At 35.3% G+C, this 23,246-nt stretch overlaps 1 long non-coding RNA gene across 2 annotated transcripts in view; it reads right to left on the reverse strand.

Moving 5' to 3' along the window:
- Nucleotides 1-6,187: 6,187 nt before the first annotated feature.
- The window catches only part of LOC148128826 (uncharacterized), an 88,605-nt gene continuing 71,546 nt past the window's right edge, over nucleotides 6,188-23,246 (reverse strand). The window contains exons 3-6 of one of the 2 annotated variants that reach the window (XR_015745942.1): nucleotides 23,058-23,163; nucleotides 8,073-8,126; nucleotides 7,076-7,241; nucleotides 6,188-6,597 (exon numbers count right to left, since the gene is read on the reverse strand). This is a non-coding gene — a long non-coding RNA (uncharacterized LOC148128826). The remainder of the gene's footprint in view (nucleotides 6,598-7,075; nucleotides 7,242-8,072; nucleotides 8,127-23,057; nucleotides 23,164-23,246) is intronic. The other variant, XR_015745941.1, reaches the window with a different exon arrangement.

Raw genomic sequence — 23,246 nt, forward strand, 5'->3', positions numbered from 1 at the left:
GTAAGTCACACAACCCGCAACTCAGCTTTAACCTTCAACCACAACCCTACCTCAACCAATCCACCATCACCCAAGACTATGCACACACACCCCAACTACCTCATTTCCAACTACTGCTGGCCTTAAATGCAAGCTACTCAATGCAAGAAGCCTTGTGAATAAAATACTTGAATTTCTCCTGTTACTAAATATGGCTAAATTCGACATCATATTTGTCTGTGAAACATGGCTCAACGCATCTCTCCCTGACTCCATTACCACAGTAAGAGACTATCATGTTTGCCAATCAGATCGTGAAATTCGTAGAGGAGGTGGTGTTGCTATCTTCTATAAAAAGTCCTTACATCTAAAAAACATCCAAGTTACCCAGGAGCTTGCTCTTCCTGAGACCATCATCTGTGAACTATCCTCAAATATTACAGTTCAATTCTTACTATGTTACAGAGCACCTGATTATGACATTGAACATGTAAACAAGCTAAATTCACTACTAACATGGGCAACATCCTGCCCACACGCTTTTATCTTTCTTGGTGACTTCAATCTACCTCATATTAACTGGACCCTTAACGAATGTACAACTGAACCCATACATGAAACCTTCTACAATGCTGTTACAAATCTGGGACTGGAACAACTAGTAACCAACAATACTAGACTTAACAACTGCCTCGATCTCATCTTCTGCAATAGTTTGAATTTAATTTATGGAATACAAATAAAAGAACCCTTTTCCAACAGTGACCACAACATGATTGACCTTTGTCTCAACATACGCCCACACAAAAATCATCACAACAACAAAATCCCCAATTATAACTTCAAAAAAGGCAACTATGATCTTATAGACAATGATCTCTCATCCCTTGATTGGCACTCTTTATTCACTGGATGCAATACTGTTGAAGACCATTACAACATAATTTTACTTGAAGTCAAAAGAGTCATCAAACTATATGTACCAATAACAACTCCCAAAACCAGGAAAAACAGATTACCCATAACAGTAAGGAAACTTCAATCCAAAAAGAGATAACTCTGGCGGAAAAACAAATCTGGTCAGGTTGCCAACTTCAAAAGCCGATACAAAAATTTATGCCACCAGATAAAGACTGAATGCACCAATTATCACATTAAACAAGAGGAGAACCTTCTACGCACCAATTCCACCTGCGCTTTTTACAATTTTGTAAACAACAAACTAAAAGACTCAAGGTCCATCCCATGCCTGATAGGACCTAATGGTAAAGACTGCAGTGACGACACCATTAAAGCCAACATCTTTAACACATTCTTTGGCTCAGTATTTGTAAACAGGAATGGATCATGCCCAGTATTTCCTAGCCAAACCACAGAAAACTACAATGTTCTAATACATATAGATTTTACAGAAGACAATGTTGAAAAAGCACTACGCAATCTAAAACCATCTCTATCTATTGGACCAGACAGAATATGTGCCTACTTCTTAAAAAAGCTATCCACTGCCATAGCAGAACCTCTAAGCATAATCTTTGAAAAATCTTTCAGGACCAGCTCCTTGCCTAACCTATGCTCACAAGCCATGGTCATCCCCATCTTCAAAAAGGGAGACCCCAGCCTAGTTGAAAATTACAGATTAATCTCCTTATGCTGCGTATGTATGTAAAGTCATGGAATCAATTATTCACCAATCCATTATCCTCCACTTAGAGACAAACAGCCTACTCTCTAATAAAGAATTTGGTTTCAGAAAAAAACTATACTGAAATCTGCAACTCTTACACTGCAAAAACATATGGACTACACAATTCGATCAGGGCAAAACAATAGACGCAATCTGCATAGACTTCTGTAAAGCCTTTGATTCAGTGGTACACGACAAACTACTCCTAAAACTAAAACTGCATAACTGGATAGAAGCATTCCTGTCAAACAGACAACAAATGTTCAAAATTGGGAGTGTCCTATCAAATTCTGTACCTGTCAATAGTGGTGTCCAAGGCAGTGTTCTATGTCCAATTCTTTTCATACTGTACATAAATGACCTCTGTGATCATATTAAGAGCAACTGCATTCTCTTCGCTGATGATGTAAAGCTGTTCAATACCACAGACAATACTGCTACCCTTCAAAAAGATCTTGACTATGTATCAGAATGGTCAAACAAATGGCAACTTCAAATCTCAACAAATAAATGCTCTGTCTTACATATTGGCAAAAAAAAATCAGAAAATAAAATACAAGCTGAATAGTCAAGACCTTGTTGATGATCCAAATTCTGTCAAGGATCTTGGAGTACTCATCTCTAATGATCTAAGTGCTAGAGCCCACTGTAACTACATAGCCAAAAAGGCATTAAGAGTTGTTAACCTAATCCTACGTAGCTTTTCTCTGGTAATATCACACTACTAACTAGAGCATACAAAACATTTGCTAGACCAATACTCGAATACAGCTCATCAGTCTGGAACCCACATTGCGCATCTGATATTAGCACAGTTGAGAAAGTCCAGAAATATTTCACAAGAAGAGTTCTCCACTCCTCTACTCATTGTAGAATACCTTATGCCACCAGACTTGAAATTCTAGACCTAGAAAACCTTGAATTATGCTGTCTTCGATCTGATCTAAGTATGGTATATAAAATCATACATTGCAATGACTTACTTGTCAATGAATACTTCAGCTTCAACCATAACAACACAAGAGCACACAATAGATACAAACTCAAGGTTAATCGCACCAAACTTGATTGCAGGAAATACAACTTCAGCAACAGAGTGGTCAATGTCTGGAATTCTCTACCTGACTCTGTGGTTTCTTCCCCAAACCCCAAAAACTTTAACCTTAGACTATTGACCTCACCCCTTTCCTAAGAGATCTATAGGGGGCATCCATAAGCGCACCAACCTGCCTACCATCCCTGTCCTATTGTTTCTTTTATTTTTCTTATATGTACCCATTTCATGTATTCATAACTATTATCTTGTAAGCGATTGACAAATCAAAATAAATAAAATAAATAAAATAAATATTAAAATCCACTAGAAATATCATCCTAATAAGATAAAAAAAACATTGACTAGGAATATAATTATATGACAGGTCAGCTTTTATTATAAGAAAGCATTTTTGGGGGAGAGTTTAAGAAACTTTCTTTAGAAAAGAAATGGCAATGAAACATGACTTATGATAAAATAATATATTTTGATTTTGGTGATCCTAACCTCACGTCTAGGGAGGAGTTGGAATCAGAAGGGCATTTTTGCCACTGGTTTACATATCTACAATTAAAAGAAAGTTTTAATTAGACAAAAAAAGTTATGGATTTGACTTTGTTAAAAATGAATTGGAAAGGTTATTGTGTGGTAGTAATGAACATATTATTGCTAAGGTCTATAAAATGTTATTGAATTTAAATTTGGAAAATGAACATGTAAAGCATTGTATAATTCAATGGGCATGGAGCTTTGGATATAATGTAATGTCTAAACAATGGGAGAACATATGAAAGAAAGGTTTAAAATGTATGTTAAATTACAATTTAAAAGAAAATTTCTATAAGATGATGTATCATTGGTATTTAAATTCAGGCAAGTTATCAAGAATGTATAAAGGTATTTCAAAATGAATGCTGGAAATATAAATGTAAAGAAGGAACTTTTTTATCATTTATGATGGACATGTGATAAAGCAAAGAAATATTGCAGTAGGATTCATATTCTAATGCAGAAAATTCTTTAAATGAATATAAAGACAAAACCAGAAACTTTTAGACTGGACCTAATGGAAAAGGACTTGGAATATTTTTGGGGACCTTTGATGCTTAACATGTTGATGGCAGCAAGATTATGCTCAAAAATACAAGGACACAATTCCACCCAGACAATGGGCGAACGGCTTTAAAAGTTGATGGAGTTAGCAGAAATGGATAAATTGACTGCTTTGATCAAGGAAAAAAACACAAATAATTTTGTTTCTACCTGGAATCTGCTTGTGTACTTTGTGCCTGAGGTAGAAAAAATATGAAACTTTGATTTTGGGCTTTCCAGATTAGATAGATATGATGTTACAGAAATGGCTAGTTTAAACTATAATGTGAAAATAAAAAGCTGTGGTTTGAAGTTACAACCCTATTATATTGTACCAAAGGGAGTTGGAAATCAATGCTTTTCCTTTCTTCCACCCTCCCTTCTTTTCCAACTTTTCCCTTTCCCTTCCCTATTTCTTCCTTTAGCTTTTGTATTTTTTTGTATTTTATATCATAAATTAATAAAATAGTTATAAATAAAAAAAACATCTTTTTTATAAAGTCTAATGTATTCCCTTTTGAGGATTGCAGCGTTTGTTGCAAACATCTTTCTGTGTCAGCTGGTGCTCCATTCAAAATCCAAGAAAGAAATACTTAGACTCTTTTAATAAGAGAAAAGATATCTTTTAGTGGAAGTCAAGTGGTAGCAACAAAAGAATTCTGAATCTGAGAAAATGGGCGCGTATATCACATATACAAAGTATGGCAATGTTCCCACCCCCAATAGTTCAAATGGTTCTTCCAATTAAAAGTTGTGAATATCATCATGTGGACATCTCCAGGTGGTGATGAGGCTTCTGTCCGTTGACCTTGGCATATTTTGATAAAGGTTTGCAGCTGCGCATAGCATAGAAGAGAAAGCAAGGAATAGAAACCTAAGCAAGAATGTATCCCCCGCACCCAGTTTATACAATTCAGTTTGTAACACCTCCAGCTCACTTCCCATAACCATCCCCCCTCCTCCCCCCGTTATTTATGACAGCCGAAAGATGCAAAGCAAAGGGAGAAAATCTTGAAGGCTGACATTCTGGATATTTTCATATGCATAATGTTATTTTGTCCAGTTCTACCTATGTGGGGTAGGTTGGGGTTGAGATTTCCATCTCTCTATCTCTTACTTTCTCTTTATCTCTTTGAGAGAACAACTTTTTTTTTAATGTTTTCCTTTTATTTTTTGCTGACTAGAATTAGAGAATGTGCTCAGTCATAGAAGTTTTTGGGGCACAGTTGACAGTTTCTTTTCCAAGAGGGGATCCTTCACATTTATTTATGCCTTCTTAGGGACTTCGTTATACAAACTCTTTTGACATATTCTTCAGAATGCAGGAAGACTGATCCTGAAACTGAATTCTTGATTTTGGGAAGTTATGTGCTTGGAAGGACTCTATTGTTAACCAATCTCTCGCCTTCAGAAGCACCACAAATTTCTGCCCACCCATCTGATGTCTTGCATAAATCTATGGCATTCAGTCAAGGGGCTTCCTGCAACAGCATGGAACATCTGGGAAGCAGCAGTTACACTATCCCAGCCCCCTGCACACACACAAAAAGCAGTGGATGACATTATTCTGCAGCTTGCCAGGGGAAACAACATGTTTGTTGTCTCCCCCACCAAACTTTCCATTTTCCAGTTCAGGAAGCAGAGCCGAAAATGACTAATGGGAAACAGAGCCAGGAAGCATGGCTATTTCAGTAGTGGAATTCAAAATTTTTTACTACCAGTTCTGTGGGCGTGGCTTGATGGGTGCGGCAGGGGAAGGATATTGTAAAATCTCCAATCAGAGGTGGTATTTATCGGTTCTCCAAACTTCTCAAAATTTCCACTACCAGTTCTCCAGAACTGGTCAGAACTTGCTGAATACCACTTATGGGGTACTTGTCCCACACCGTGGATTGGTCAAGAACAAGTATCCTTGGCAAATTGCTCTGAAGACATGCCAGCCACTGGTAGAAAGGATTGCTGGTAAAGGCCCAGCTGAAGATAAATGTTTGTGATGGGTCAGCTGCTGTGGACCCCTCACAATGAAGTGGACACAACCATGTGTCCATGATTAATTGTCCTAAACTTTGTTAGAGTATCATAGTCCAGGAAAGTTCACAGGAGGTGTATCCATACAAGCTGGTAGATGCAATCCCACCTACAGCTTCTACCTAATGTATAAATCCAAGACAATTCTCAAGTCATAAATCACATCTTCTTTGGGTGGAGGCAAAAATGTCTGCAGTAGCTTTGGGAAATGGTGTTTCTAGAATGTCCAAGTGTCTACTCACATACAATTAGTCTCACTAGAATTTAATCTGAATTTTTGGGGGGGAAGTACATTAAAGTACGAATTTGCTATCAAGATGCAGCTTTTTATTGTGCATGAAATTCATTCAGAAAGGTTTCTGGTTTCTTTGAGAGTGGATGCTAGAGCAGAACAGAAAACTGAGTGGGTAGAAAATAAGTCACTTTAATGCTTAAGAGATCATTCCCATTTTGTATAATTTAATATTTTGTGCAAGAATAAAAGTAAGGTTGTCTTTGTATTATTGCTAGTTATATAAATTACTTCCTTTTTATGACTTTTTATGACTTGTGCATGACCAGTTTCTTTATTCTTAATGGATAGTAGTGTATTTCAACAGAATGATAAAAAAAGATGTTAGGTGCTCTGATGATCATTGTTGTAATTGCTATTATCATCATTAAAATTGTTGGGTCTTTCATAAATACTATTTTTAGTACCAAAATTATAAATACTTTTCTTTGTTCTTTGTATCTTCCTGATTTTGAGTGGACAAAAAAAGCTTCTTGAGGAAACCTGGAAGGCAAGTGAAGAACAAACTGTGTAACTAGAAAAACCAGGACAAAGGAAAACAATAGAACAGATACACTTTTCTCCTGCCTTTCTCTTCAGGAAATTGTTTTTCGTTCATGGTTTAAAATCTTTCTTTGATTTAAGGATGGCAAAGTTTGGAGATCTCCAATAGCATGCTCTGATTCTTGCTAAAGTTCTTACGTTCCAGGAGTTAGAGTTTCACACCTACCGAATATTATTTTTCTTTAGGCCTTTAACTTTTAAAGAAACAAAGGAAATTAAATGACAAAAACAAACTAAAATAACTCTGAGATTTCTACTGTGAAATTTTCTTCCTTTCACCTAAATAATGTAATCCATATGGTATTTCACTCAACCTAGCGCCAGAATCTCAGCTTTTTTCAATGTCTGGCAATAGCCCCAGATTTGAATTTCCTTATGATATGCATTTGGATTCATTATACTGTCACTTAAAATGCACCTTTGAGTTATGCACAGATAATGAGAATAGGGCTTCCTAGTAAATTATCTTGCATTGAGAGATTCCAAAAATAGAAGCATAGAAAGAATATCTCTACTGCTGATTCTTCATGCTGTCTGTCAGCAGCTCTCCAGGAATTCACAAATACATCTTTTTTGGGTTCTACCTGAAAAACAGAGATGGAACATATATTCTTTTTTGGGTTCTACCTGAAAAACAGAGATGGAGCATATATTCTATTCTTTAACTACAGCCTTTCTCTTAGGGCATTTATTTCAGAGATGTAGAATGAATTTTCAATAGTATAGTACTACCATTGTACTGATTTTTATTTAAGTTGATAGCACCTGAAAATGAAGTGATAAATAATTGAGTAAAACTGAGATGTTTCAGAACAAAGAAAGTTTATCAGAGTTTTCTATCAGACTGGTCATACCATCACTGTATAGAAATATTATTCTGAATTTTTTTTTTTTAGAAAAAGAAAAATCTAATTCAGTTGAATGGAAAACAAATTACATTGGTTTTGTTTAGCAAAGTATAGGGGAAAAATGATGAATAAACATGGTTAGCATAATAACAAAACAGTTGAGGGATGTGTAAGTAAATGCGCAATAGATTTTTCATTTGTTGGTAGCTTAATTGGTTTCAAAACTTGAAGTTAAACATACTTGTTTAACATAGTTGTTCCTATTTTAGATCAGGAAATGGAGCAATCCAATACACTACAGAGGGGTGAAGCAATCTTTGATCAAAAAAGACAAATAAAGCCTGCGCCTCCATTGTAATTATATATTAAGCACAAAAACATTACCAAACAAAATTATAAAGAAATTATAAAGTGCACTGGGGAAGAACTGTAGAGAAATTGGAATGAAAATTTCAGCTCACTAACTTAATCCATATGCTAGTGCACTCTTAAAATATCTTGCCAATGAGACATTCAACACAATTTAACTCTCTAGCTGAAGTTAGTAGATAGAATAACAAAACTGACCTTCCTCCTTGCTTTGATTTAGAACAATGCTGATTTCCTGAATTATCCACATGACTATCAAAGAAGCAAAGGAATGCATTGGTGATCCTTCGTCCTAATAGGGCCTGTCCTCATATTCACAGCTCATCCACAGAGTCATAATGTTCATGTTCATACATTGCATACAGATTATATGTAATTCCCATATTCTTTTCACCCTAGTATGCAAAGAGTCTTGCCTATTCCTTGTTCAGATATCTAGCATTAACTCTTAATGAATAGAAATGTTGACCCAGAGCCATTAAAATTTTTCATATAGATCATTTTTTTATGGTAAGGCTTTATGAATGGGGCTTTGGAGATAATTGCTCTGGAGGTAAATCAAAATTGATATCTCTTCATTATCTAAGTCCACATTGAAAATGTTCTCATTTTCTGCTTCACTGATTAAAAAAGAGAAAATATAAATGGCAAGGTTCAGGCTTTCACATTTAGAGTAATATAGCTTTAGAATGTGTTCTTCATATATTTCCATATGGTTTATTTCTGCACAAATATACAAGCAGCATAGGCATACTTACACTTTAAAATAACTTTATAGTATTAAAAATATGGTTTCCACATGGATGAAGAAAAAAGTTGTATCATCTAAACAGCTTGCATGCCACATTTGACATAGAAGAAAATGAACTGGGAAGAGAAGTTTTGGGTGATTCAGCACCTGCTTTACATCTTTTACAAAGTCAGCAACTTTACATTTTTATTATAGAAATTCATGCCAAGAGATAATCAATATCTCCAGGACCACACATGAATTCATGAGCGCAATATTTGACATGATGTAAATATTTTACTTGTTTTCTTTTCATCAGGAAAAACCTACAAATTAAGACAATGACTTTACAAGTATCAAATAAAAAGAGAAAGGGTGGAAGTATTAAATGAATTCTTTAAAAAAAATGACAGTTCCATATAGTATGGGGCTAATAATCTAAAAACTATTTTGGAAAGTAGCTGCTGTTTGAATAGTGCATTAAAATCCTTATTTTACTAATATTCAGATATGCAGAAATATGTTTCTTTAAAAGTTTTCAGGGCTACTTATAAAAAATGTTCCTTTAATCATAACGAAATGTTGCAACTCCTTACCTTATTGCCTTGGAATTATGCCCTGCTACCATAGTATAACATTAATTTCCTGTTCTTAGCTAAGCTTTTGATATACATGTGATTACAGTAGCCACCTATAAGGAAAGAGGAAATAGCCTTGTGGAACTGGACGAAATGCTGCTACCAATGTAATAGTCAAATAAAAGAGTCTAGAGCAAGAATGTAGTGTTGAATAAATGTTTCAGTCTCCACCATGGTTCTCATGAATGTAAAGAGAACAAGATAGGAAACTGTAATGGAATTGAGAACGGCCTTGGGAAACAGAAGGTAGAGCTGCAGCCTAGCAAATGGTCTGGTAAATGAAATCTGACTCCAATTGAGGAATGGGAATAAAGAAAATATTTTAAAAGAGACCTGCCCTGGTTTTCTGGAGAGTAAAAACAGGGGAAGCGAGACGCACTTTCAAGTTTGGTCTGGACTACCTCAAAGAGCTGAAATCAATCTCTCAAGACAAAGTCTATTATCCCTTCCAGACTTCCAAAGCTCACATCTAAATCCTAGTGGATCAGAGTTATTTTCCAGCAAATTTCTTACAGTGAAAATTACACCCATACTTGCTTAACATGATCTGGATTATGTTCAAAAGAGACTCTGGATGGTAAACTGTGAATGCAGCATAAAAATACTGACTTTTTGCCACTTTTATGACTATATGTATATGTGTGTGTGTGTGTATATATATCTATCTATCTATCTATATATATCTATCTATATCTATCTATCTATCTATCTATCTATCTATCTATCTATCTATCTATCTATCTATCTATCTATCTATCTATATATATATAAATCTTGTTCAGTCTGATTTATTCTAGCTGTGCTTTAAATATATATAGTGATTCACTTTAATATATGAAGTGAACAGAACAATTCAGTGTACATAAAGCCTATCTCCCTATTTTGAGGAATCAGGAATTAGGCCATTCAGGCAGAGTTTTGTTTAAGTTGATGTTGTTCTACCTGCCCCTCCCTACACTGTCCCTAGCTGGCAATTAAAGCCTTAACAGAATTTTCCACCATAACCTCATACATTTCTCTATTATGATTATTATATTAGATTTTTCATTGTTCTGATATATCAGTTCCTTAGTTCTCTTGCAAATAAAACCCTTTCAACATACAGCCTATTCAGATACTTTCAAAATGCTGTATTGTGCCTGGAATTTCATCCTTATAGTCTTTTGTTCCAAACCATTGGTGTTTGTCTAATGATCGTCATTTTTATGTTCATCTTGCTTTGACATGGTGCTAACACAATATCCTGAAGATGGACAAAAATATCAAAGAGTGTCCAGAAATCTTTTGTTGTTTAAGTATTTGGAGCCCAATCTAAACTCATCTGATAACTGAACTCTTTCTTTTTTTGTGATTTTTGGAGCAGATAGCCTTTTTATCCAAACTATTTATCCTAATCAGCAGCTGGAAAAGAAGAATGTTAAATAAACTATTTGATTCAGATTTTTTTTTCCCCTGGATGTTTACCCAGCTGTTGACAAAAGCCAGAGTATAGTTAATGACTTGCTGGAGTTATTTGAGACGGAAGTGGGGAATCTTTCTGATATGTTTCATTTGCTGATGTTAACCGATGGAGGAAAACCAAAAAGATGACAGGTTTCCTCTTGATACTTAGTTTGATTAGCAAAATATATCATGTACCTTGTTAAAAGTTCAAATCTCCCATATTCAAATGTGTAAATATTTGTAGGAAAGCCAGATAAGAAATTTCTCTCTAGAATGCACTGGATTCTATGCCTGTACAAAGAGGGTGGGGGAATCCAACCTTAAAAGTGGAATAGTTGGCAAACCTGATGCGCTTTAACTTTTTTTTTTTTTTTTGCATTTCCAGAATCCTCTATCATCATATTTTTCTTTGCCTGTATTTGGTGAGGGGAATTATATAAACTATTCATGCATAAAGTGTAAAATATATTTAACACATTTTAACCCCACCAATAACCCTTAAAAACCCAGAAGCAAAAAATCCTGTTCTTGTCCCTGTTCTATTATATCTCTCCCATTTTACTTCTTCACCTAACTCATATTGCATATCCCAGACTGATAAACTCAACCATCTAGCATTCAAGAGTTTGTATTTCCTGTCCTAAATTTACCAATGTAAGCAGGTAGAGCATGCCCAAGACCAGTCACTTAGACTGATAATTGTTTTTCCCCAGGGAAAATTTTGGTTCCAAAATTTCAATGGCAGCCCTTCCCACCCTCTGTGATTATGTGACCACAAGATAGATGTTTGGTAATCATCTCAGATTTATAGCCATTTGCAGTGTCTCGCTGTCATGTAATCATGCTTTATAATATTTTTGCCCCAAATCATCATTTACTTTCAGTTTTTGGAAAACTGGGCCATAGAAAACAATTGGTTTGATGAACAACTGGTATTTGTATAAAGAGCACAGCATTTGCATAGTGATCATGGCATTTGTTTAATAACCACATCAAAAAATCAGTTGGGCCACCTGGGCAATCTGCTTTAGGACTGTCGAGACTTACAACCTTAGTGGGCAAGTTCTATAACAGTCGTAAGTCAAAAACCTCTAATGACAGGTAAGGATTATAATACAAGGCATAGACAAAAAGAGATGGTCAAAGGACATGAGGCATATGCAGAAGAAGATGGAGAGACAACATCAAACACAGAACAACAACATCAATTAACACTGGTTGAGGCCATCAGAAAAACAAGTGCCAAAACTTTGTCTCTCCTTCAATGTCCAAAGTGGTAAAAGCAGTAAAAGAGGAAGAAGGACTGAAGACAGATATTGGGTAAAGTAAACCTAATACATTCAAACTCTGGAATCTTCAAGGAATCTTGAACCATACTGTGTCCTCCTTCCTCTCCGAGATGCTAATAAAAACAAAACGAAATGAAATGAAACAATACTTCCGGTCAACTGTATTCTAGCGACAAAGGTAGAAAACATTACAAAAAAGAAAGTTGATCCTATGAAAAATATAAAGATATATATATATATATATATGTTTTCTTAAGTTTTCGCGGGTACTCACATGTATGGTGTTCGGCTTGGTTCGGGTATTTTCCCACGTCATTGTAGTTCTTTTAAAGTTGTAGCAACGTTTCAGCAGAATCTCATCTACCATCATCAGGCTTCTGTATTGTGTCCGTCTGTGAGTCAGACTTTTACAGTGGTTTCAGATTTAAATTTGGGGCAGCCTATTGCTGTGCCAGAATGGTTTTTTCTTCATCCTGATTGGTTGGGAGTCTTGGTCTGTGTTTATTGGTCTCGGAGTTTGCTGTGTTCTGCTTGATGGGGGTGTCTGATATCTTCTGTCTGTTTTTTGGCTCTTTTTGTATCTTGATTGGCTGGCAGCATTGTGTTACTTTAATGGATATATATAATATATATATATATATATATATTTAAGATCAATAACTTATAAAATTTATCATTTTGAGGCAGACTTTGAAAAATGGGAGGATTAAGCTTTGGAAGGTTGAAAACATTTGGAGCTTTGGAGGTCCAATATGGACTGTGCTTTTTTAGAGGTGTAATATGGATTTGCATGACTTCACTTTTATTCAGTAAGTAGATTTATAAGAACCTAAATACTGCAAAAGCTATCATTAGTCTCCAGAGAGATCTCTTTCCAGGACAAAAAAAGAAAGAAATCAAACTAAGCACTTATCCAAGGATATTTCAGCACGCTGGAAATAGGAAAAACATTACAATATTTTTATGCTTTTGCTCCTTCATCATGGCAGCATCTAGCTAAATTTGAGAATATAAGTTGAATTAAACCTGGCTAATACTTGGATGGACCTCAGCAGGAAATCCCCTAGTTATAGACTATACTGAAAATAAATTTTTAAAAATGTCCTAGAAGAAACTTCTTTCACATGTTGCCAATGCAACTTGAATATGCCCCAAAAAGCTATAGGAGATGACCTCGATTGGAAAGTTTACCTTTATTTAATAACCAAATAATATTTAAATTATATGATTTGTATTATTTATTAGATTATTTTAATGCATATGTAAACTTGTGAACGTGCACAAAACACATGGTAATATTAGAAATGCTACAAAAATCATACTGTTGTGGAGCTCATAATAGGTTATTCTTTGAACATATTCCAGCAAAACCAAGATAGAAGAACTTCCTAGCCATGGGCTGGTGTGGTTAAATAGCGGTGGAAAAATTAACACAAGCAAAATATTTTTCAGCATATAAACAGTTCTGAACATCATCCAATCCTTAGCTGTGTTCATTGGATGAGCTTACATTCATTTTTATATCTTTCTTTTAAGCAATGAAGCCTGAGATATCTGTCCATAATGACTTGAGACAAAGACAGCTTGAGACAGAGTCAGGATGCCTGCTGGACTTGTAAAAATGTTAGAAATTTATGTGTTCACATAATAATTATACAAAGTACTGTAAAGATTAAAGTTCAGCTGAAACCAAAGATTTTCTTCCTAGAATTAGTATATTGAATTAGTCAAGAACCATAAAAGATTATTTTATTATTACTACTATGTGGCTATTAGATGTGTGAAAATGAAAGGATTCACAATGGAGGAATGAATGGTGAAGATGATGAAAATAGAAAAAAAATCATAAAATTAACCTACTTTATTAGTGATTGGAAACCCCTTATGGATTTGTTGCTTTAAAAAAAGATAGAAAAATGAAATTGTGACTTATGGGATTATGGGAAGATTAGAAAAGGTAGACTATGGCATGTCTATAAAGAATAATTTTTATTCTTTAATAAGAGAGAGGGAGGGAGAGGAGAGGAGAGAGAGTGTGTCAGTCAGTCAGTCTCAGGAGAACATCATTCTTATAAATTGACAAAAGAACTGATAGACATAAAGAGGACTTTATAAAGTTCACATGTCTTGTGAGGCTTAATGCTATGCCAGCAAAAAGATGATCTAAATGAAAGGTTTCTATTAAAATCAATGTGGTCTCGTGAGAACAAAAGGATTGGGAATCAATTTCTCCAATGCTTTCAGAACTATTCTGCAGCTGCAACTGTTGCATTGAAGCCATTGCTGACTTTTGTTCTTACTCTGGTTGTGATACTTGTCTGATACTGCTAATTTCTATATAACTAATTCTTACTTAGATTGAACACCTGCCTCTTGATTGCAAAGAATAAGTTGGAATTTTCATACATTCCTTTTATGGAAATTGATGGACTGAATGCAGCTTAGTGGATGCTTTTGGGATTTAGTTCCCTGTTTAGCTAGTTTGCTGACTTCTTTACCATCCAAGTCAACAACAACATTGTATACCAAAAGTCACCCTTTTCCTCAAAGAGTTCGATCATCTCAAAAATTTGGAAACATAATCCTCTTGTTTTGTGCTTTCCTATTGAGGTAGAGGGGTCCCATGGTGCTTTCTTTATTAAATTTCCTATTACCTTGAGCAAGTGATTCCATCTTTATTGCTTGCATAAAGAAGAAAAGTCTGTCTGTCTGTCTGTCTCTGTCTCTGTCTCTGTCTCTGTCTCTGTCTCTCTCTCTCTCTCTCTCTCTCACACACACACACACACACAGTCTGCATAATTAATCTGTCCAATTTACTTAATTTGTGTTTGCAACATTAACTTTTTCAGACATGGAACCTATAGTGTTTGAACTTTTCTCATGAGCCCCATACTGACTCATACATCACTATGGGCCTTTGGGTTATGTATCTAGGCAATCTTCAATTAACTGGCTTATTGATATGGAATGGAACACTTTTGAATTTGCCTTTCTGGGTTTTGTCAGGGTTTTACTGTTTCTGTGTTCTGCTATTGTGTTTATGCTGTCAGACAGTTTGCATTATGGGAAAATGGTGGTGTTTGGGACTGGTGCTTTCTATGCTTGGGTAATGTTGATTGTGCTTGCTATGTAACAAGAAATTTACCTATAGTGAGTAAGTTGCTAGGGGTGCTGCACAAATATTTATTTGGTTTGCTGCATTGTTTCTGCAGCAGTTTTCATTGTTTCTTAACAATGTATAGAATGATACTATATTACACTTGCAACAATCCTAATAATATGACCATCCATATGAGCCTTGCCTGCCCAAGGAAGAAATGGAGACATTATCAATAAATAAGCAAAAGCAAGTTAAACAAATAAAGGGAACATATGGAAGACTAAATTGCTGGGCTTTTTAAGCACGCACTCTTTAAATTCATACAAAGGAATAAAGGGATAATTAAGGCAGCCCTGTCTTAATACAGCCTGAGAATGTATAAATGTTTAGTTTTGACATTTTTGCTAACCAAAGGCTTTGCTATTTCATAATCAACCATTAAGCATATTGGAGTAGGGATATTGGAGATACCCCTAAAATCTCACAGCTTTGCCTTTGCCAGGATGATTTGGAGTTATTATTTTATTTTATTTTTAAAATCCCCATTGCTTTTCTAGAAAATGAAATCTATTTTAATTGAAGCAGTATGCATGTGTGTGGTCTGGATTTGAACTTGCTAGAACAATGGCTTTAATAATTGTGCCAAACTCTTAAGTTTTTTGGTGGTCTGATAATATGGATTGTTTCTATTTTGTTGTTTCATAACAACTGTTTTTCTTTAGCATCTCAAACCTGGCAGTTATTACTATTTATAATTGAACTGCCCAAGAATTGAGACTGATCAACACATTTGGCACACATGATTAACCAGAATGAATTAATATTGTTAATAATGTGAGTGGAATTTATGTATTAAGGAAAAAAAAAACCTCTGTCTGACAACTATTCAATGGTCCCTAAAATTGCATGTATTTCTCAGTCATCACCACAAGCCTCAAAGTCAGCTCTGTGTCAGCCGGTTTCCCTTAAATGCTACGTTAAGCTTAATTTCATATGTCTTTCATAGATTGCCCCATTTGTGCTATGGAGCCAATTGCATTACAAAGAGCTCTTCTGAAGAAATTAATAAGATAAAGTGGCTGAGGGTAATGAAGCAAAAGGCAATACTTCTCTGCTTCCACATAATGGCTCATTTTCTAGATGTTTACCTACCCTGAATTCAAAGAAAGCAAAATGTTCCATTGGCTAACTTTCTCTTCATTTTTTTTCATTAGCTTTATAAAAAGTAAACAAAAAGAAGAATCCCTCTTTTTTCCCCAAAAACATTCCATACAGATGATACTGCATAACCAAATCTGCATCATGTGATCTGACACTGCATGATGTTTCATAAATATATTGTCATGTCAGCAAGTGGCATGGAGTAATGTTGACATTCAAAGTTGGCCTTTGATCATAAGTAAAATAGAATCAATGCTGGCATTCTGTGTATAAGGATTGCTAGTGGTGAATTAGATAGAATACATAATTTCAGGCAAATTCTGCCCATGGCCTAGGAATTCAGTCCTGACAGGCTCAAAGTTGACTCAGCCTTCCATCCTTCTGAGGTCCGTAAAATGAGAACCCAGATTGTTGGGAGGCAATATGCAGATAATGCTAACAATTGTAAACCACCATAGAGTGCTGTAAAGTGCTAAGTACATAAACCTAAATGCTATTGTTTGTAACTTCTTACACAGAATTCTCTCACACCACCATCACTCTCTACCACCAACAATATGCCAAACTGTTAATGGAGCTCAATCCAGGTTTTGCCCACTATTTAAAGTGTTCTGATTTTTTAAAAAAACTGTTTCTTCATACAGGTGTATATTAAAATATCTGCTCATCCTGTTAAATTTAAATTTTCCCCAAGATCAGTATTTTTTTTCTAAACATAGGCACAGATCAGCCTTGATGGAAATAAAACCAGTCTTTTTACTTGCCTAAGTTTATAATTTAAGGTGATACAAGAAAAATGACAAAATGTACAGAAGGCATTGTATGCCCCTGCTTTCTCATGTAAAATTTTATACAGGTAGGAGAAAACTGTTTCACCCCCCCTCCCCAAACCAGTTGCCACATTTTACTCTCTTAAATACATTAGTAGGTGCTGTCCTTAATATGAGGTCTGATGCCAGGCAAATAATATAACTGGAGTTAGGAATGCAGATCCCAGAGATATAATTTTATTGAAAGCACTAATGAAGCTGTTACAAAAGACCTCCAAAACCTGCTGTGTTCCAAATACAGGCCCCATTTACAGTGGAATTGAGGTTCATCTCTGTTTATGTTTTATTCCATCTGCTTGATGCCACAAACCTAAATCTTTTTTTTCTTTTGGTCTTACAGGAATCATTTCCAGCTGGGTTTTTTAAAACTGAATTAATCTAATTTTAGGCTGTTTACCTCTGATTTGTAATATCTAGTTCTCATGTCTGAAATGCAGCACATCTGAATTGAAGCAATTCTTTATATATTAGATCCATCTAACATCCATCTCATCCATCTTAAAAGATTGTCCTCAACACATTCCACATTCTTTAATCAATCCTATAATGAAAATAAAAATATGTACGGCAAGCACCTCTTAAGAAATGTTCTTTTCAAAATTATACAGCAATTTGTCCTATTCCAAAACTTAACTTTGCAAACTGTCAAGAATCATCTTTTATTTCAGTTTTCAGAAGAACTTTTAAAGGACTTCTTATTTGTATGTAGAAAATAGCAAGGATGTAGAGTTTTTCCCATCTATAATATTACAAGGAGGAATTTCAGAAGAACCTGCTTAAAATACGAAAGGTCCACTAATGTAATAAATATTTTTCCTCAGTTATATCTCAAAGAGATTTATGATAAAATATTAGAGGCAATCATATAAAACAATTTTTAAGAATAAAAATTGTATTTATTTTTTATATAAGTTAAACATATAATTTAAATTAAAATTACAAAAATGTATTCATTTAAAAGGTAAAGGAAAGGGAGAATGAAAGATAAATAGAAAGAAGTCATTCAGAACTTATACAGGGTAGGGCCTTATGAAATCATTGCTGATGAATAATTTACATCAGCATAGGGACCAAATTTCAGGGAAAACACTTGATGAACCACAAGTAATTGCAGAATGATACTCTGCAAATCTCAGTGCACAAAGCATAATTTCTGATGGTCTTAGCTACTTATTAAATATGTGTGGTATCCTGGTTACAAGTAAATTAAAATGTCATTTAAGACATTAGTCATTTAATCAAGACAAAAATAATTTAGAAAATTATATATGGAAAATATAATCTCGAATCTGGCTCACTAGCTAATTGTCAACCAATGAATTACATATCCATGGCCAGGTGTTGTATTCAGAAGTGTGTGTGTGTGTTATACCACTTTGCTGGTAGTTCTGGTGCAACAGTTGGCACGCCACTTACTGTAAAACAAACATTTGAAGTATGACAAAGTTGCTTTAATGTTTGGAAAGAGCTATTTACTTGCTCTTTTTTATGATTTGCATAGCTTTAGTACTAGCAAAACAATGAAGAGGGCAATTTCTACATAGACATTTCACCCCACAAAGCAGGAAAAAATAAATACATGTGTAAGCATTAATTAATCACACTACAACTTTAAAAGTTAATTTTTGAAGCATATAAAAAACAGAACTGAACAAAAGAGCAATATGTCTGATCTGAGGTAGAGAAAACCCTTATTTCAATTAATTGTTCTGTAGGTTTAGAAAGTCATGTTTTGCTAATTATTTTGTTTCATTTGAAGCAATAGGCACCCATAGGACAAAATGGAACTGTTGCAACAACTGTTGCAACTTTCCAGCTGTACATGCAAGATCATGATGTACATACAAGATCAGAGTTCACACAGGACCACTGCTGACCTGCAGGAAAAGGTTTCTCCAAAGTGATATACTGCACTTATTTAGGAAGACAATAAATCTGATGTAAGCAAGCCAATGCAGGTGGTGTTTGGAATGGAGAAGTGATTTTTAAAACTTAATTTGTAACACATGCATTCACACATACATATCATGGCACTTCTGTTTAAAGAGAGAAAAACAGTTCTGTTCTGTCTTCTAACATTTTGTAATTTAGTATTTCACAGGTATTTTCCAGAATTGAATTTCCAACTCAACTCCCTAGTTTGTATGAAGGAGAAAATGGAATTCCAATTTCTTGCACCCAATAGGTGCCAATTTATAAAAGAACTAATGAAGATCACAATTAATTGGTTTGCTGTCTGGTAATCAACAGTTAAAGACTGTTGAAATAGGAGTATTTTCTATTCTTATTCTGTTTAGTTCAATTGGAAAGTGATTCTGGCATGCTAAGTAAGTCCTAGTAATCTGGCAATGAATCTGGATTCTCCTTACTTCCTCTAATAAGAATGGTCAGCCAGGAAAATATGATCCATTTTCTTTAGAGATTCCTTTCTCTTTTCCAACAGTCATTCAGATATTGCATTTGTGTGCATTTTTAAAAATGATCTGTACTTCTTAGCTTCCTGCATAAGGGGTCCATCACCTCCTCCTCACTTTTTTTTTTTTTTTTTGACCAGAAGGTCATGAAGAGTTTGTGGACTAACACATTTGCTTCCAGTAATCTTCATACTTTCCATCTGAGGCCATTTAAACTCACATTAGATTTCTTGGAGATTAAGCACTAGTTTTTTTTTTTTATGACTTGTATATTGCCTTTTGTTCTGCATTGTTCTCCTAACAGGCACAAACTCCACATATTTTCTTTGAAACAGAAAAATTACAATATACAATGCAGTATCCTTGAAACTAAGTTAATATGGTAATGAGCTACAGGAACCTGGGTTCATATTCCTATACCACTACAACAACAAATAGTGGCTGCCAAGATGGTTGCATTATATGGCGGGGGTCCCCAACCCTCAGTCCAAGGACTAGTACCTGTCCACGGCATGCCAGAAACTGGGCTGCACAAACAAGCGAAGCCCCATCCACAGGATACAGGCAGCACATAAAACCACGCCCCCTTCGGTCTGCAGAAAAAGCTTTCTCCATGGAGCCAGTCCCTTGTGCCCCAAAGGTTGGGGACTGCCGTTGTGTAGCATGTGAGTTTTGGTACATTATCCCAATAATCTCCCATGTTCTTATTTATATTTTGTTAATTGCTTAATTGTTATTTTAAATTTATATTAATTGTTTAGATAGGTATATGGTAGATAGATAGAGAGATAGATAGAGAGATAGAGATAGATAGATAGATAGATAGATAGATAGATAGATAGATAGATAGATAGATAGATAGATAGATAGATAGAGAGAGAGAGAGAGAGAGAGAGAGAGAGAGAGAGAGAGAGAGAGAGAATAGATAGACAGATCAGTTGATTCTGGCCTTAGCCAGATTAAGGACAGAAGTATAATTAGGTAAATATTGTTTTTCCAAAGGTTTGTTCCTTTCAAAAGAGAGTCATGCCTGCAATCCATTACATGTTTTACCCATTATTTAGAATTCTGGTCAATTGTCCTACCTGAGGTGTTCTTTAATACTTAGACTGCAAAAAATGAATAGGTTATACGACAGAAAAGAAATATAAAAATCCCTCTTGCTAATGCTGTGTATTATTACAACCCATATAGTCACATTCTTCCTTTGAGATTTAATAATGCCTGGGAAACCACTGGAGATGATTATAAAAAGGGGTGGGATACTAACATACATCTCACATTCACTGTGAGTACATTAGCTCTGCACCAGATGCATGAGAATTTATCAAGTTTTTTTTTCCTTAAGACATTTTTCCTTTAAACTGAATGATATTGTTCTTTTAAAAAATTCAGCCCTTTTTTGGCAAGCTCTAAAGCACAAATGTCAAGGATGGACATTTTAGTGCCATCCTCATATGTGCAAATGCCATTCTTGATTTATGGTGAGGAAAAAGAGAAATTACAGAAATGTAGCCTCTCAGATGGCAGCATTAAATAATGTTCTTTAGAGTTTGGATTGCAAACATGAAACTGAAACAATGAAAACTGTTGTTGGCTAGTAACTGTATGAGATTATTGACATTGGATAGAGGAGACATAGAGACAGACACAGAGATGTATTGAGTCATATAAACTGAAGTGATGAGGTGTTAGGGCTTACATGGAACACATGAATGACATTTTTCTCTGGAGTTCCGTTTTGCACCTTGTGATCTCATTTCTTTGCTTTTCATTGCCTTCTGGAGAAGGTTATTGTTGGCAGGCTGCAAAGAAGTAGCTACTGTGGGGGCCCTAGATTTGGATTTCCGAAAGACCTGTGACAGAACAGAGGGGGAAAAAAGTTCTCTTCTGGCTATTACACCCATCACTGACTTCTTCAATGGGAATCAAAACTTGTACAGTTTCAACAGGTATGCTATCAATAATACTTCCAAATAATCACACGCGTTGTGTATTTCAATGAATTTATCAGATCTTGTCATATTGATCCTGTCCTTTACCTAGTAGGTAATATCAAAAGGCCACAGCTTCTGAAAGTAATAAGAATCTCATATTCCAGTTATTTTTTAAAGAAGAGAACACTCTGCAAATGCTCATGTATTATCCAAGGCACATGGCGAAATGACTTGCCATACTGCAGGGATGGTCAAAAATCAAATCAATTCTAAATCATTCTTCCACAGAATAAAAAATGGAAGAGCCATAGAAGCAGGGGTGGGATTCTACTGGTTCTAACTGATTCTATAGAACCCCTTGTTCACTTTCTAAGCAGTTCAGAGAACTGGTAGTTAGAAGAAATCTCCTTTTGTTTTTTTCCACCTTTATTACATTCTTGGTAGACAGCCTAGACTGACTGTCTCTGAAGGAGGTTTTTTTTTCTTTAAAGGGGAAGGGTTGTTTTAAGCTTTTTACACTGCTGTTGGGAGGAAATACTCCCCTGGAAATATTTCTTCTTGGCTAGCTAGAAAGATTGACATTCAAACGTGAGTTTACATACCCTTTCTGAGTTTTGGTCTAAAACTAGTTTTTGGTGAAGTTTAATTCTGTGCTTGGTGATGTTCAATTATGTGTTTATTGATGGGATAATTTTCCCTATTCAGCTTTGTTGGAAGGAAAAAGATTAATCTCTGTTCCTGAAAATAAACTGGTTTGAGAAATCTGCTAGTTTCTGTGTCTATTTGTTCTGATAATTGGTTTAACAAGCAACAGCTACTGTTGTGGTTTAATTATTTGTATTGTGTTTGAATTTTTTCCTGCTTCATGGTTTCTTTTTCTATCTGGGGAGGAGGTCTTCCTTCTCTGCTTTAGTGGTATCTGGCACTGTCCTTTGAGGTGTACTTCCAAGAGGCAGGATGCAAGCTGGGCACTGAATTTTTTACTGCCTTTCTGGAGTGCATGTGACCTTTCCTTAAATCTGGATGATTTCCTTAGGATATCTTGTGAGGTGAGTGAGACCAAATGGTATCTTTAAGTGGTGCAAATGGATCTAAGGATTGCTTCTCCTGGGTGTGCTCTTTCTGGAGAGCTTAAATGACCTCTCTGCTAAAGGGTTTCACTTTATGAGCAAGAGTTGGCTGCTGATAGTTATTGCATTTTAACTATTTTAATTCCTCAAGATGCTCTAGCACCCTGCCTGATTTGTTACTTTGGCTTGAAGGTATTTTTAATCTAATGATTGGTATTAAGGGCAGCTTTTTGCAAGCAAAGAAGCTTTTCGTATTTTTGTACAGGTAATCCTTGACCTACAACAGTTCATTTAGTGACCATTCAAAGTTACAATGGCACTGAAAAAAGTTACTTATGACCATTTTTCACACTTACGACCATTGCAGCATCCCCACTGTCATGAGACGCCAGGCGAGGAAAGCGTCCCTTGATGTAAGTGATGTCAAGTTGGCCATGCCCACCCAGTCACATGACCACCAAGCCACACCCACCAACTAAGCCAACCGGTTGTTAAAAAAATTGAATCCCACCCCTGCATAGAAGGTTTGTTCCACTATTAGTACAGTGAAGTAAAAGTATGGGCCACTGACCTACTGTCATCTACTAACATCAGTTTGCTGCTGCAGCTGCTATGGTAATTTATACAATCTTTCTCTGAAATGGACAGCTAATGCAAATGACAGCGTTTAGAGATATCTACAGAGAGAGGTAAAAAAATGTCAATTAGTAGTTATGATCAAATAATCAAATCCCTACTCTTGTTCATATGTGTTACATGC

Source organism: Notechis scutatus, chromosome Z (assembly GCF_049901735.1).
Source record: "Notechis scutatus isolate UNSWTSFEM ecotype Mainland chromosome Z, rNotScu1.2, whole genome shotgun sequence".
NCBI classification, from domain to species: Eukaryota; Metazoa; Chordata; class Lepidosauria; order Squamata; family Elapidae; genus Notechis; species Notechis scutatus.